At 36.0% G+C, this 15,681-nt stretch overlaps 1 protein-coding gene across 1 annotated transcript in view; it reads left to right on the forward strand.

Annotated features, from left to right (window-relative positions):
- The window catches only part of LOC129791129 (LIM domain transcription factor LMO4), a 141,313-nt gene that overhangs the window by 20,167 nt on the left and 105,465 nt on the right, over window positions 1-15,681 (forward strand). The window contains exon 2 of the mRNA XM_055829090.1: window positions 8,202-8,281. The gene's annotated coding sequence lies outside the window, so the exon portion shown is untranslated. The remainder of the gene's footprint in view (window positions 1-8,201; window positions 8,282-15,681) is intronic.

Raw genomic sequence — 15,681 nt, forward strand, 5'->3', positions numbered from 1 at the left:
GTATTTAAAAACAATCAATAAAACTTAATTGACTAATAATCATTGGAATTGGCAAGAAAATGATTTTTTTTCGGCGGTGCAGCTATTAAAAAGCCCGCCAAGGTGGGTGAGTATGATGTGCTCCTACAGACGAATCATTCTTCACGCGGTTCTTGCACTTGCTTGGCGAGAAAATTATTTCCATACCACATCCCCTTTTGTTTTTTTTTGTTATTCTGTTTTTCTACCGCCGCGCCTCTTGCATCTTCCTCTTTTACCCACAAGATTCCTGTTGACGAACAATTTGGACAGCGAGTGATTTATTTATTGCGCAATAAAAGCTATAACTTAAACATAATTAAGACGGCACGCTAATTAGAATACAAACGAACACTTGCATCACATCCAAATGGACGTCCCGTGACTTCTTTTATATGCCCATCGTGCTTTTTGTTCCCAATCTCTTGTTTGCTCTTCCTCCGTACTAAATACACATCGTATGCACGAACCCGCGTTTTGTTGGAAGTATCCTCTTTGAAGTGCATCAATCGAATATCAAAACGTCGCAACCGATGTGCGGTTACCTAATTAAAGGTCAAATTGTCGCTCTTTGGTGTGGTTATTTGCTTATTAAAATACCTGACACCGCGACGGCACACTGATTTGCTCTTTGGGCCAAGAGACACTTCTCCAATCGGCAGAGGAGTGCCTCCAAATTGTAAATTTCAATGAAAACCTCGTTTAATTGGATGCCTCATGTTAATAATTTGCACTAAAGAGGGGTTCTGTAGTGATCAATGAACTTATTAAGTAACGAGGTAAATTGTCGCTTCGCTCCAATTTACCTCGCCCCGCTTCGCGGGGATTTTTTGCGCTTCGCGCGAATTTTAGAGGAAAAAAAATTGTGATGGTTTAATTGAGGCCACTTATAAATCCCGGAGAAAAATTTCGGAAAGAGAAGAAATCAATTTCATACAACACATTAGGCGCCAAATTCAAAAATTCGCAAAAACTGCATGAAATCTCTATGGGGGCTACCTGAAGGGGGGCTTTGGGGAGAAAATGAATACGGCCATCTGAAACCGCCTGTTATAAGGGGTCTCTGTACCAAATTTCATCGCGATCGGATAAACGGTGTGGATTTGTATAAAAAAGTCGGAACGACGATTACCAACAAACAGGCCTTTCTTTATTATATAGATATAAGCAAATAAAAGTACTTTTTCGAATAAGAAATCGTTAAATGGACGAATTACGTTCCGATGTGTATGAGATCTTCTTCAAGTTATCAAATTCTCAAAAAAAAAAATTCTTCAAAAATTCAATCTTTATAAAGAAAAAAAAATTGGCTAATATTTTCTTTATAAGCCTGATGAAGTAGAAAAAATCTTCGTTTTTTGTAGAACAAAAAATACCTAAAACCCAGCTAACTGCCATCCTTTTTAACCCTTTCAGGTCCGTGATCAATTTAGCGAGCTAATTGAACTAAAAATAATTTTTAGGGGTTCCTTTGAGCTCAAATAAGACATTTTTGGCAAAATATCCCAGCTCAAAAATTATCAGTTTTTCGTCCCTCCTGATCCCGTGAGTCCTTAGGGATATCCTTTAATGGTTATAAAATGATCAGGGACTGTAAAGTCATAGCCTCGTACTAATTTGGACTCAATATTCATAAAATAACTATACAAAATGAAAAAATTGCAAAATCGAGCATTTGGGTCAGCGTATAACCCAATGAACCTTAATGGTTGAAAGTCTGGTTGAAAACAACGAGCATAATGCAAAGTTTCCATTCTATTCCCATGAAAACATCTCTCCTTCTCTTTACTTAAACAGAATTAAAGAAATTTCAGAAAAATAATAATAAATTTCGTGGTGAAGCAAGGGGAAAATTGAAATGGGCAACCGGGAGAGATAAAAGTTTCACCAAGTGACGACCTTTCCTCTTTATCTTCTCCTGGAACTATGTTAATTATCTACTGTGCGGTGTCTTCTCCATGGGTCTCACCTTTATAATGATGCGTGCCCGCCAAATAAAGCAGCTACCGAAAAATTTCACAGATTTCTCGCGATGCATTTCCAGCATTTTCATCGTCCACCGCGAGTTATTTTACATATCATCCGTAATTGACCAATTCAGGTGCGAGGGAGATTCCGCATGGGAAGTATGGGGGATTGCTTGAGCGATGCAATAAAAGAGCAAATGACGATGAATCAGGGAATGGTTTGCAAAAATGCAGAGGACAGAAGAACTGTATACGGTTGAGTGGAAGTGGAAGAAAAATATATACAGAGCAAAAATGAAGAAGTGTAAAACTCGCGTAAAATAAAACGACCAAAATCCCATTTCAAAGGTCATGGGAACCGCACGGCGCTTGATTAGGTAATTAATTTAATTTATTTCCACTTTTTCGCCGTGTTTTTCTCTCAACCAGCAATTGGTTCTCCTCAACAAATCCACTTTGGGATGTTTTGACGAGAAATATTTGATGGTTCAAGTGTTAAGAATAATTAAAAGGCTTTTTTATCTCTATTTCTCGCCATTGCTTTAATTAAGTACGCTTCAGTTCAACTTATTTTGTCCATTTAGGCGCTTGAAAATCATGAATACAATTTCTTTAGACTGATTTCTTTGAATTCATAATGATTCATCTAGTTCATTTCCATTAAACTATTAATCAAAGACTTCAAAAGGATGTAAATGTGTTTAAAAAATTCATTAAATATTTTTTGTGACTTTTTTTTTTAAATTCTTGCAATTCAATGCCCAAAATCCTTCTTTAGGTGAGTATAAGGAGTTTAATAAATATTAGAAAATATAATTCACTGGCTTTTAATTTATTTTTAAATTTTTAATTTAATAAATTAGAAATTCCGATTAAAATGAAATTCAATCAATGTAGAACCCCTTACCAATTATTTTCATTGCATCGCACGTAATTAAATGAAGTGGCGTGCCAAAAAAATGGTGGAATTAAAAAAATACGTTGGGGATATGTTGGCAATTAAATTAACCCCACAATATAAAATAACTTCAAATGATTCATCTTCTGTAATTAATAAAATTCTCAGTATTCCAGAATGAAATATAGATTTAAAATATTATATACAAAATTTACAATAAAAATCGGCTCTTTGGAGCACGGGGGGTGGACCACAAATAAAATTTTTATCGTGTTCCGGAATTGGAAAAATTCATTTTACCACAGAGATTCAATAGGGTACAGGGTAGTGTGGAGGGTGGGGTATTTTATTATTGAATTATTTATTCATTCACCATAAATGGAGGAATGTACGTGCGGCAGTGTATTATTGAATCAATAAATGAGTCAATTAATTATGCATCTATCGGCCAAAATTAATAATGGAGGGCATACCGCCGTACCTCCATGGATTCCTCTGTGTAGGTTAAAATTTGTTTTTGGGTATTTTCGGATGAAAAAGCTAAACAAAAAAGCATATTTCGGCATTTTCTGATGGTGCCAGGAAGTACGCGTGGTCATCTGATAGTGTCCCCAGAATGTACCACGAATTGTCCATTGCGACTCTGCCAGGCCACCAATAAAGATCTTAATCGCAACCGGTAGAATCGCATAAGATCCAGAATTTTAATGGGAATTTTATGTAACTGGAAGTTAGTCTCTTTGGTCTCGCCTCCCCACTGAAAAATTTATTTAATTTCTTTTATTACACAGCAAAATTCAATTAATTTGCGTACAGCAATATTTTTGCAGCGTTTTTTTATCCGCTGTTCTCACTCTTCCCCCTTGGCTGTTTTCCTCCACGGCCCCGATTTTAATGCATATAAAACTATACTTTGGGAGTGGTTGATGGCGAATACACTTCTCCGCTCAGCATAAAAAGTGTTAAAGCAAAATAGAGTGGGTGGATTTTATTTTATATATACGATAAAATCAGATTGATTTAATTTAAATTTCATTTTAATTAACAGTTACGCATAATTTTTTCTCCACATGCCAAAGTCTGCCGGTATCGAAATATATATATCCGAATAGAGAATACAAGTCGTGCGCACCATAACGCAACATTTATGTTAATTTAATGTAAAATTAATTAAGACACAATTTTGTGGAATGGCGTGTGTGTGTATGTCTCCAAAGCCGATGGAGATACACTTTACAATAAATTGGCCAAGCATAAAATAAATTATCTCGCTAAAAGCTGAAGAAAGAAGCTTCCCCATTTTCATGTGAGAGAGAAGTGCACGATTCTAATGCCTTCTTTTGAGGTTTGGGTGCTGAAAAAGAGAAACATGGAGTGAGTGTGTGGCATAAATTAAACGAGAAGCTCCCCATTATCACAGATTTATCATCAACAATTATCCATTTATTTATTCTCTTATCTGGCGCGGGAATCCCACCGAGATCACCATAATTGTCTTTCTCTTTCTCCTTCGATCACCATCTCTATCGCTGTGTTTTTTTTTGCAACATGGAAGTTACACTCAGGGAAAACGAGGAAAACCTAAAATTCACATGAAAATTTTCTTTTTTAATTGATAAACATTGAATTTGTGCATCTCAGAGTGGAGATAAAAAGGAAACAATTTTATTCTTTACCTTGAAAAATATTAATTTTCTTGTTGATGTAAAATGAAATTTTGCACAATATGTTCAAAAAGTTCCTGAAAGGAGGTGGTATAATTTTGATAATTTTGTATGGGAAACTCTCTTTGCCGAGAAAACAAATAGAAATTGCATAACCCTGTAAAAGATCAAAAAATAATTAATAATCGTTAAGAGACTTCGCATTTTTTACAAGAAAAAGCTGCAACTAAGATTTGTCAAAAAATGCAAGCAATGACGTCACAAATTCGTTTTTTTATAAATGTTTTAACCCGGATTTAGCCATTTACGCTTAGTAAATTTACTTTATTTACTTTGAGAGCATTCGGTTAAAAGAATACATAGGAGAACGTGGCCCAATTCGGACCTTTTAAGGCCTTTTTCAATCCGCAATTACTTAAAACTGATAAAACTTTAAATGCGGAAAGTTATGAGAATTAAAAGAGCATTATAAATAGAATTTAAAATGGTACCAAATTTAAGAATTTTACTTTTCATGTTATACTATTTTTTCTCATTCTACGCGGTCCTTTGGAGGTCGGAATTGGGCCACGTTCCCCTAGTTTATTTTTCCATTCGAAATTTTAAAAATTATCGATGTGAGTTGACTTTTCTAAACATAAGGTAGTCACACTTCGCAAAAAAATCCTGGAAATATTATTATTATTATTACATTCATATCTTCATGTACATGCGCTAGGCTGGTGTATAAATTTAGGCGGTAGTAAAATATCCAAAATCCTCTCAGGGCAAATGCAGAGAGATCGAAAGATCGGTGGTGGGGATTTTAAGGCTATCGCCAGTTCTTGTGTGAGTAATCAACGGTCTTCTGGAATCAGCTCTCCTAGCTGCAACACCATCATCTCAACACCTCCGCGTTAATTAAAATTTCTTTTGCTAAATATTTGAAGTGTAAGAAAGTAAAGTAGAGTCAAATTCTTTAAATTAAAATATAAATTCTTTTTCTCTTTAAAATTAAATAAAAGTGTAAATTAAATTCTTTAAAATCCAAATTTATAATTTTTCTCTTTTTATAATTAAAGTGAGGTTTAAGTTAAATTTTCTATTTTAATTTAAAACCTCCCCAAATTGTGCGATTTCTTCCTCTCAAAAACCCCCGGTGTGCGATCTCTTTGAGATCTGGCGCCCTTACAAAAAAAAGCACACCGGCAGGTAAGTAACTATACAAGCTAGCCGAAAAGAGCTGGATAAAGAGGACATCGTTACATTATTATTATTATTTCAACTCGATAATAATAATAAATATACATAAAAGCATAAAAATCATCGAGAAGTGAGGCGTAATAGATAGAGCAAGGAGTTTTCATACAAAAAGTAATCGGTTCGAATGCAAAACTTGCCAATCAGACCACGATGACTGGTTAGAAAAAAGATTGATACACTCAAAAATTCACGTTGTTATATTGAAAAATTCCCATTACTTCTTTGCAAATTCTTAATAACATGGCACGTTGAGACTTGAGAGCCATAATTTTCTTGTTAAATAAAAGAAATTCTTAGAAGTGGATCAATTGTAAATTTTCCTGGGTGTATTTGCAATTTCTTGCCGGGGGTCTCTCTTGGGCGCACTATCATCATCAATGGCAGAAGCAAGTGACTTTAGCTCAATATTCCTCCTCCTCGTCTTCATCATCGTGGCAAAGAAGTTGGAGGTTGCTGTATACAGTGAAGGAGCTGCGAGAAGAGTATTTTGCTTATCATGTCACATATCTCTAGAGTGGTGGAGCACTCAAACTCTTAGATAATAGTCGGATGAATTCAGTTTAACATACCACAGGTGTCAATTAGAGCGAGGACTCGAATGATGGATGGCGAAACTCCTCGCATTTTATGCAAAAGCATCCACAAACCTGGAGAGCTTGAGTGTGCACCGATTCCCAGCACCATCGCTCTGCTCGTATTCTTCATATATGTACACACAATTATAAAGTGTTACATGCCATCCAATAAATCTATCGCGGGTAGGCCTCCCTCCCTGAGCCTGCCCACAGATTCCCCCAGCAATTAAATAATTGCAGCGTTTTGACTTATTTGCTTTTAATTGAAAATCAAACAGCAACGCCAATTAATGCCGCGATTCCGTGTTCGATTAATTCCTCCATGTCATTTCACCTTCCGCATGCAATTTCTGTCACAACCAGAGCAACTTGCAAACCTCCATCGTTGATTGAGAGATGATTTTTTTGTTCAATCCCAACAAAATTTTATCTTCTCTCCCCCCAAAAATCCACTGTCTCGTTAATTGCTGGCTCTCTGTCTTCCACATTTGGCACAGGGGTATGGAGTAAAAAAAAAAACACCAGCAAAGTGGTGATGGAAAAATTGCTGCCATGGGAAATGTGTGCGAGAAAATGCGAGTGAAAAAAAGTTTATAGTGAACGAATCTGCAAAATCGAAACCCCTGAAGCTTCGATAATTTGCCAAAAATAGAATTAAAATTGGAAATCGGTCGACGAAATAGAAAATTGTGAATTCACTCGGAGATTCAAATATTTCTATTTCTACGTTCCAAACTCATTTTTTTTTAGAAATTTTCCAACTATATCGTGGGGTCTTCAGGCTACCATATTTTCACTGAAAATTAATTTTGTCTTGTCATTCAATTAAATTCTGGATTATTTCATGAAGATTTAAGAAGTTTAAAGGAGTTTATTCGTGTCTGAATGAGGAAATCTTTCGAATCAGGAAAATACTTCAATGATCTTTGATACATTACACATTTAAAGAAATAAGAAAACAACAGTGACGTCATTGTTTACATTTTTGAGTCAATTTTTGCTGACCTTCCCAGAGTTGAAAATGTGAAAACTCTCTGGAGATTAAAAATTTTTTTTAGATCTTCTACAAAAATGTAAGGTGTTTTCTAACATATATGGAGTTTTTTTTTACAATATTTTCAGTATTGATGAGCCCCTTTAACTTTCAATTTAGCTTCTCACTTTATTGGTCAATTTTAACATGGAGGAAATAGTATATTGAAGGAATGTAGAATTCGCAATGCGGTGAGTTCTCTGATGGAAGCTGGGCACAGGGGGTGCTCGTATGGGGTTTAAATCTGCGGACTGTAGCGTGTAGATAATATAAAATTCATATTTGATATGCGAATCCACTTTCGTATGTATAAAGTTTTTGAAAATGTTTTCAATAAGTGAAAATCTGTCACTGACCATATGTTACGACATAGCACGGTATAATTCACCGGGGGACGACACACACACCCAGTATGTTCCACCATCCCAATTGCACCGTATCTTGAATCCGGAAGGGGTGGGTCCGGGGAATGTGAGAGTAAATATTCACTGGAAATTTTTTACCACTTACGCCGAAATATAATAAAAGGCGACAAAATGAAAAAATAATAGACGACCATGTGATACACCGAAACGCAAGGGGTTGAGTGGCTCATACACCCTGTGTGTGGAATTCTCCTTTTTTTTTTCACTCGAGGACGCTCCTGGGTGGAAATTGGGGGTGTCGAAAAACCATCCGGCTCTTCTCAAAAAAAAAAAAAAAAAAAAAAAACTGACCACCACACCCCTTCATCCCCCATGGCATTGTATATTTATTAAATATTAAGCAACTTATGGAATTTTGTTCTTTTCTTGTCTCTTTCAGTGGACCATTTGAAGGTATTTTTTTGAACCACCCCCCACACGTGGACAATTTGGAGAAAATCCATCCGAGAACGGCAAAAGGTGAGTGTGTCAGGCTTGAGTTTTTTTTTTGGTAAATTTTTAATGTCCCCTGAAACGTACAAAAAAAAATACATTTTGTAAGATGGTTATTGTTTGAGGATGTCAATATAGAGTAAGCCTATTTTCCACTCAATATTCCAATTTTCATGGATTTTACATGGAAATCACTTTCGGAAGGATACCAAAAAAGGGACTTAAATATAGAATTCTATACCTTCCCGAGTTAAGTAGATTCTTTCGCAATAAAGAGGTATCAAAAAGAGATCACAGAAAGGAAATTGAAACAAAATTAGGAGCATAAAAAGAAACTGCTAGCTAAATGCTTCTATAAGAATATTGTGTATTTTTAATCTCTTTGGGAATAGAACACGAGAGAGTCAGAGAAATATTTTATGAGATTTGGGAAATTCTGGAACAAGGTAAACTATCTACTTATTTGTGAGTTATTAGGAGATGATTCGATGATTTTGGAAATTTTTTGAAAATGACTTTTCTTTCACGTCTTTTGACCTATTTTTATTGAAAAAATTATCCTTTACAAGTTTTATATGGATGTTGTCACAGGATAAATTTTAGTGCTATAATTTGTATCAATTTTCCCTTTGCTAGTGAATGGGGACGGACAATGTGGAGCCAAAGGTTCATAAACATAAGTTACATTAGGTCTAATTATTGTTTAACTAATTGAACAATTTCTTGGTAAAACAAACAATACTGCTTCAGGCTAAAGCTCATTTAATTAAGCTTATACATTTACTTTAAATATCCCATTGGCTACCATCATAGCCATTAAATGAATCTCCCACGGAACTTCCTAAAGAAATATAACTTCCAACCATATTGTTGCAACTCGAGTGATTTCTATGCTTCTTTGGAGCTACGAAGGGAAGCAACAAATGCCACGAAGACGATTCACCAGCTGGCAAAGAGTTTTGGAAGATGATAAAAATGGCATTACAAACGTGTAAAAGATGGTAACATGAATGATTTTTGCACTTTTGTGGCGGTTTGCTGTGCAAAAAAAGTGATTTTGAGTCACGCAAAGTCTTATATTCCTCCATACCAAAGAGCAAGCCCCCACATTGCCCCCTCTTATAGTGAGATTTATCTCCACCCTACCTTTATACATTTAATTACTCTTGTATCAAAGTGTATTACATAGAATGAGATTATTTTGCCAATTTACATTATGGCGGGGAGAATGAGAGCATACACAAGAAAAATCTTCCTCTGTAAATGCATTTTTAGAGTCTAGTAAAATTGTATTCTCACAAGGAGTTTGGCGGTATTTATCTTTTACTTCTGTGTTAAGAGGTGTGAGCCGCAGTGGTGGTTAGCTGAAATCGAAAATTATATATCTTTGTACAGGAGCTATAGAGACATGCGAATCCTTTAAAGAATCCCATTAGATTAATGGAAAACGAAGGATTTTATTCGTTTTTGTGTAGGAAAATAGGGAAACTCATCATTAAAAAAAATAACGCGTATTCATGTAGAGAATCAGATAATATGAATTAACTGACAAACATATATCCCATTTTCTAGTAGATTCAGCTGGTAAAAACTGACACAAATATGCTCAAAAATACGAACAATGACGTCACATTTGTACTTTTCAAAATTCTTTCAAGACACATAATCGTGAGAGCTTCATGCTTCGAAAGTGACGTCATTGTTTACATTTTTGAGTAATTTTTACCAGCTTCCTAGCTAATCTCGGTGAAAAATGGAAAATCTCTTTAGCGCCTTTTTCCTGTACAAAGATGAATAAACTCCTTTGTTTGATTACAATTCTATACATAGTGTGAAAAGAAAATAATACAAAGAAAAAGATTACATAAAAATTACGTCATCATGCCTCCATCAGCCACAAAATCTCGTTTCAGCTCTCATGTCTACTTTCAATGCAACTCCTTTTCGGTATTTGCCGTGGTATCTCGAGGGACATTAATTAACAGCGTGTTTTTCTGTGGATTTGATTAATGAGAATGGAACCAATTAAAATCAATGTTTCGTTCACCAATGCGATATCGTAGGTAGAGTGGGGATTGTTTTTTAAGCCCTAAGCGGCGTGCAGGAGATTAAGGCCGGCAAAAGAACGAGGAAAATGTGCAGAAATTTTTTTCAATATATCAAACTGGGTGGGAGAAATATAGCAATCATGAAGTAAATTCACCGAAATCGCCTTTTTCCAATAAAATTCCATGTGTGTGCGCGCGCTTTGTTCTGTCGTTGGATGGATAAATTAAATGAAAACAATCCGTCCTATCAAAATATTTCTTTATTAGATTAAAAATCCTTCCAAATTCGGCCAGTGTCCACTTCAATAATGTTCAATATGCTCCACCATATGTTCCCAAGAATTTTGCCTGGGAAGGAAAAAAAATTGCTGGGGAAATAAATTAAAATTCAGTTGAACAAGGAAAATTCAACACAATATTTTCTTTTGATTATTAACTTGCCTTTCCCCTTTTTTCTGTCGCATAGCTGAGGCTCTGGTCAAGGATTTTTTTCTCGAGATTCCTTTTTATATCGAAGACGATGGTTATCTTGTCGTTTATTGAGATTTCGACCTCCAAGGAAGTTTCTTGCGAAAATGCAGGTGTTTGGTTTTATTTTGAAATCATCGAGGGGCGAATCATTGAAATAAAATTGTATCCCTTTTAAGAATAAAATGAGAATATGCCAATTAAATTCAAATAATTAATCAAAGTCAATAATTATTTAATTTATTTTTTGAATTCATACATAAAAATTAAATTTAAAAAATCATTTACATGTTAAAAAGTTTTCTTTGCATAAATTGTTAAAATTCATTAAAATTTTTATCAGTGAGATCTGCAAAAATTAAACTAGATTAGTGAAGAAACATAATTTACAATGTCTTGTACAAAGTGTTATAAATCATATTTTCAATTTCCCTTTAACTTCTTCGTTTCTTTTCATATCTTGACTTTGCCACCTCTTGTCAAGTCATTATCGAGGTGTAATTCAATATTTCTTTCATTATGCATTCGTGCTCGTCATCATCCCAAGACAGACAACAATCGACATCTAGCCCCACACCGCAAGAGTGTCACGGTCTGCTGGTGATAAAAGCAATTTGGCCGCTCTGTCCGAAACTCAAATGGGCAACAGAGGGCCAGGGAGCATTATGAAGTGGCCCCCCAAAAATCAACTACATAAATTTAAACCTCATAATGGTACGACTATAAGACGGAGAAACTGCACGTTTAGCACGCAGGAAGTTCAATGGATGACCATTCTGCGGAATTCCTCGGGGCGCCCCATTCGCAAACACGGACCTGGCGCCCGCCCCTTTTTTGCCCATCCGGGGAGAATGCTCAGCATGATAATTTCACCTTTTTCTCCTACTCGAGTAATTTTTGTGCAAAATTTTTAAGGTATGAGAAATCGCCTTGCGGCCACCAAAACGGAGGGCGGAGAATTTCTCAGTGCTGTCGTTCTTATCTCCACTGAGCTGCCCTGGCTGCGTTCATCCTTGCCCCTTGGTGCCCACATTTAAATATCGTGCTTTGAATGTGCCACAAACCCCGCGACTTTGGAGTTGCAACAGCCGAGAGAAGGGGAATGTAATTGATCAAATTTTGTTGTTAGAAGGGTGAATAATTTCGAAAAGGTGTGCAAAGGTGGTAATTTACCCGTCAAATCGGCTATAAATTATCGAATAATATGAAGAACATGATTCCCTTAAAATATCCAGGGGTACATAGTTAGTGTTTAGGTATGTGTTTAGGTGGAAAACTTAGAGGTATCCGTTATTTTTCTGATATACATACATATATACACTACTCGCGAAAAGTTTCCGGGCAAGGCTAAAATGGGATATTTTTGAAGGCAAATTTTAAGTGGCTATATCTCCGGCTGTGGTTAACCGATTTTAAAAAATTTACCAGTTTTGGAAAGGTACATTTCTCACCTTTCCAAACCTGGTAAATTTTTGAAAATCGGTCAATCCGTTCGCTTTTGGCAGCCATTTTGGTAAAACTAGGTAGAAGATACTTTTTTCAATATTTTACAATTTTTCACTTTGACCCCTTGCATCTTGGCCGTTAGTGCACCGATTTTGATGAATAGAGTATCGTTGGAAAGGTAATTTAATTCCCTTTCCAAATCTGATAAATTTTCGAAAATCGGTCAAGCGGTTCAGTCGTGACAGCCATTCTAGTGAACCATAGTGAAAAAATACACTTTCGAGTATATCTCAGCCTGTGGTTGACCGATTTGAACAAACTCAGATTCAAATGGTAGCTAATCATGTCCCCTAACTTTCAAAAAAAATTTCATCGCGATCCGTCAAGTGGTTCTTTTTTAATGTTTTTTTGAGTGATACCCTTATGTTACAAATAGGGTACCCTAACTTCAGGCGTTGACCATGTAATTTTTATAAGTTACACTTGGCCCAAATTTCATCAAAATTAAAAGTAGACATTATTATCTAACTTTTAAAAAAAATTTCACTCAAATCCATCAAGGGGTTCTCCTGTAATGTAATTGGAAAGGTGAGAAATGTACCTTTCCAAAACTGGTAATTTTTTTAAAATCGATTAACCACAGCCGAAGATATAGCCATTTGAATTTTGCCTTCAAAAATATCCCATTTTAGCCTTGCCCGGAAACTTTTCGCGAGTAGTGTACATATACATGTATGGATCGTTATTATGAAAATATTGCATTCTGATTAAATATTAAAAAAAAATTTTAAAAACAGATTTGTCCAAAAATATAAATAATGATGTCACTATTGTATTTTCCGATTACTTTCCACCATACGAAAAACACACTATGGTGACATCACTTTTAGTATTTTTATTTAAATCTTCGTCGTTTTATATCTCTCTTTTTGAACATATCATTGTAAAAATTGGTAATTTCACTGAAAATTCTTATTTATTTATTTTTTCGCATCTCGATAATTTTCCCAAATGAAAGGTTATTTCATATAAATACTTACAAATAAACTTCTTTAAAGAGCCCTTAATTGGAAAATTTTGAATTAGATAACAAACAATAAAACAACCAAATAGTAAATAGCTTTGAGTAGTTATCATCCCTTCGCATTAAGTCGTGATTTAGCACTGAGGTTTCCACCCGTGTCGGTGGAAAAGCGCATCAAGAGAGACCTTTTTCTCCTCTATGGTGCTCTCACTGGGAGTTTCAACCCCCGCGGCAGAAAGTCCATCACAGGAGGTGTGACCATCCAGCGAGGAGAGGAGACGTGCACCGTAGTGCAAATTAAGAAGACAAAGAGCGATTGTTATTTAAATGAAATTCATTTTGAGAAATGTACGAAAATGAAACATCCAACAGCAGGTTCTCTCGCGAGCACATAATTAACAAATATGTTATACATTTGCGGTGTTTTGTGGAAAACTAATTAAATGGAATGAATTTTCGTATATCAAGTGGCTAAAAGGCACACACCGTAGAGGAATGGCGAATATCGAAATATATTTAATTAATTAAATTAATGAGCTGACATTCTACAGCTTCGCCTCATGCGTTTATAATGCCATTTCGCTGTTGTGTTGGGGTCTCACTCTCCTCTATATATTTATTGTTGGTGCAGCACCTATGCTGGCTCATATTAATGCCAGCAGTGCATTGCATCATTGCTTGCGCGTCCATTACAAAAAGAGACTCTCTCGAGCTATTCCCGGAATGCCTTTTGAGTGCGACAGAGACCTGAAAACACTGCATGATGAGCTCATCATCATTGGCACTCCATCATTCGCCAACACGCCCGTCATTATCGTCCTCCACTGGGTACAAAAGGTAGCCCCAGAGTATCCTACATATACTACGTCTCTTACCCCTTCACAAAACCACTCTATACCTACTCTTTCTCTGGAACTCTCTTCAATATTTCACCCCTTTACATTCCCTCCCCCACACCGCCACTCTGCATTCCCCAACCCCATTCACAGAGTGCGGAATTAATTAGAGACCATTTTAATTACCTCCGAAATAAAGACTGTCCTCAATAAAGCACCCCATGCCCCCCAGGGACTTGATGCGAAGTAAATTGGAGTGATCCTCAATAGAGACATTCACCAAGTGCAATTTACATGGGCAAATTTATTTCAGTGCCCATAAACTCCTCACCGCATACACTCCAATGCATTTTGCGCAGAAAAAGTGTGGAAATTTAATTACAAGTTGCACCCAATACGTCGCCTTAGTTACCTACATCAATAGAATCCTGAAAAAAAAATCGAATTGGATCACAATGAATAAAAAAAAATGCAGGGAGATCAATTAGTTGGTGTTCCACTTCGTGGCCAACACCAAGTATTGTAATCGTCGGAAAAACCGACCACCTCAGATCGGGCTCAAACTTAGTATGAGCACGTTTTAGACATCCCACATTACGAAAATGGTGGTGGAAAATTTTTGATCCGGCCGGCCTGCCGTCCTGCCGTCCTGCCGGCCTGCCGTCCGGGACTCTAAACTTTGCTTTATAGCTCGAGAACGGTAACAGGTAGAGACTTCGGGTTTGAAGTTTTCTATAGAAATGTGGGTGTAAAATTTCATTTTTTCGTATTTTCAAAATCCAAGATGGCCGCCGTCCGCCATTTTGAAATACCGTCAACCAGTTCTCTTATAGCTAGAGGTCTGAAATTTTAGTATGTTGTAAGGCTCAGTGAGACGTTTTCATCAAGAATTCATACTTGAAAATTGGTCAAGCCGTTTAGCAAATATGGCGACCTAAAGCAAAAAGTGTTTTTTCGATATAACTCGAGAACGGCTTAACCGATTTTGACCATCTTGGTATCAAATGAAAGGTATTGCGAAGCCCTACAACTGCCTAGAACATTTCAAGTTTCAAAAACATCCGCAAGAGGCGCTAAAAACAAAAACAAAAATTGCCTAACTTTAAGGGGCAATATCTCCGAATCCCCATCATCGATTTCCTTTAAATTTTGATATGTTGTAGCAGGACTCAATATCTGTTACCAGTCCGAAAATGAAGAAAATCTATGTTACCGTTTAGAAGATATGGCCATATGAAAAATTCTTGCATTTTAAAAGTTCTAAGAGTCATATCTCCTGCAGTGCTTGACCGATTATGCTCATCTTAGTATCAAATTAAAGGTTTTGCAAAACTCTACAACTTTCTAGAACATCAGAAACCTCTAGAAGCATTCCTTCAGGGCAAAAAATGCGAAAAACTCTTTTTTTGAAACAAATATTCGCCATTTTGTGTTCTAGAGGTGACCTTGAAAATCATTGAGATATATATCAAATTATAGCTTATTTCAGGACATTTCCAAAACTAGTCAAGAAATTTCTGTATGTGTTATAGAACTAGAGATATGACCATTTTTATGCATCAAATTGCTGAATTTCACAAAAAAAATCAACTTTTCCTACTGATA

The sequence above is a fragment of the Lutzomyia longipalpis genome, chromosome 2 (genome assembly GCF_024334085.1).
Source record: "Lutzomyia longipalpis isolate SR_M1_2022 chromosome 2, ASM2433408v1".
In the NCBI taxonomy this organism is placed as follows: domain Eukaryota; kingdom Metazoa; phylum Arthropoda; class Insecta; order Diptera; family Psychodidae; genus Lutzomyia; species Lutzomyia longipalpis.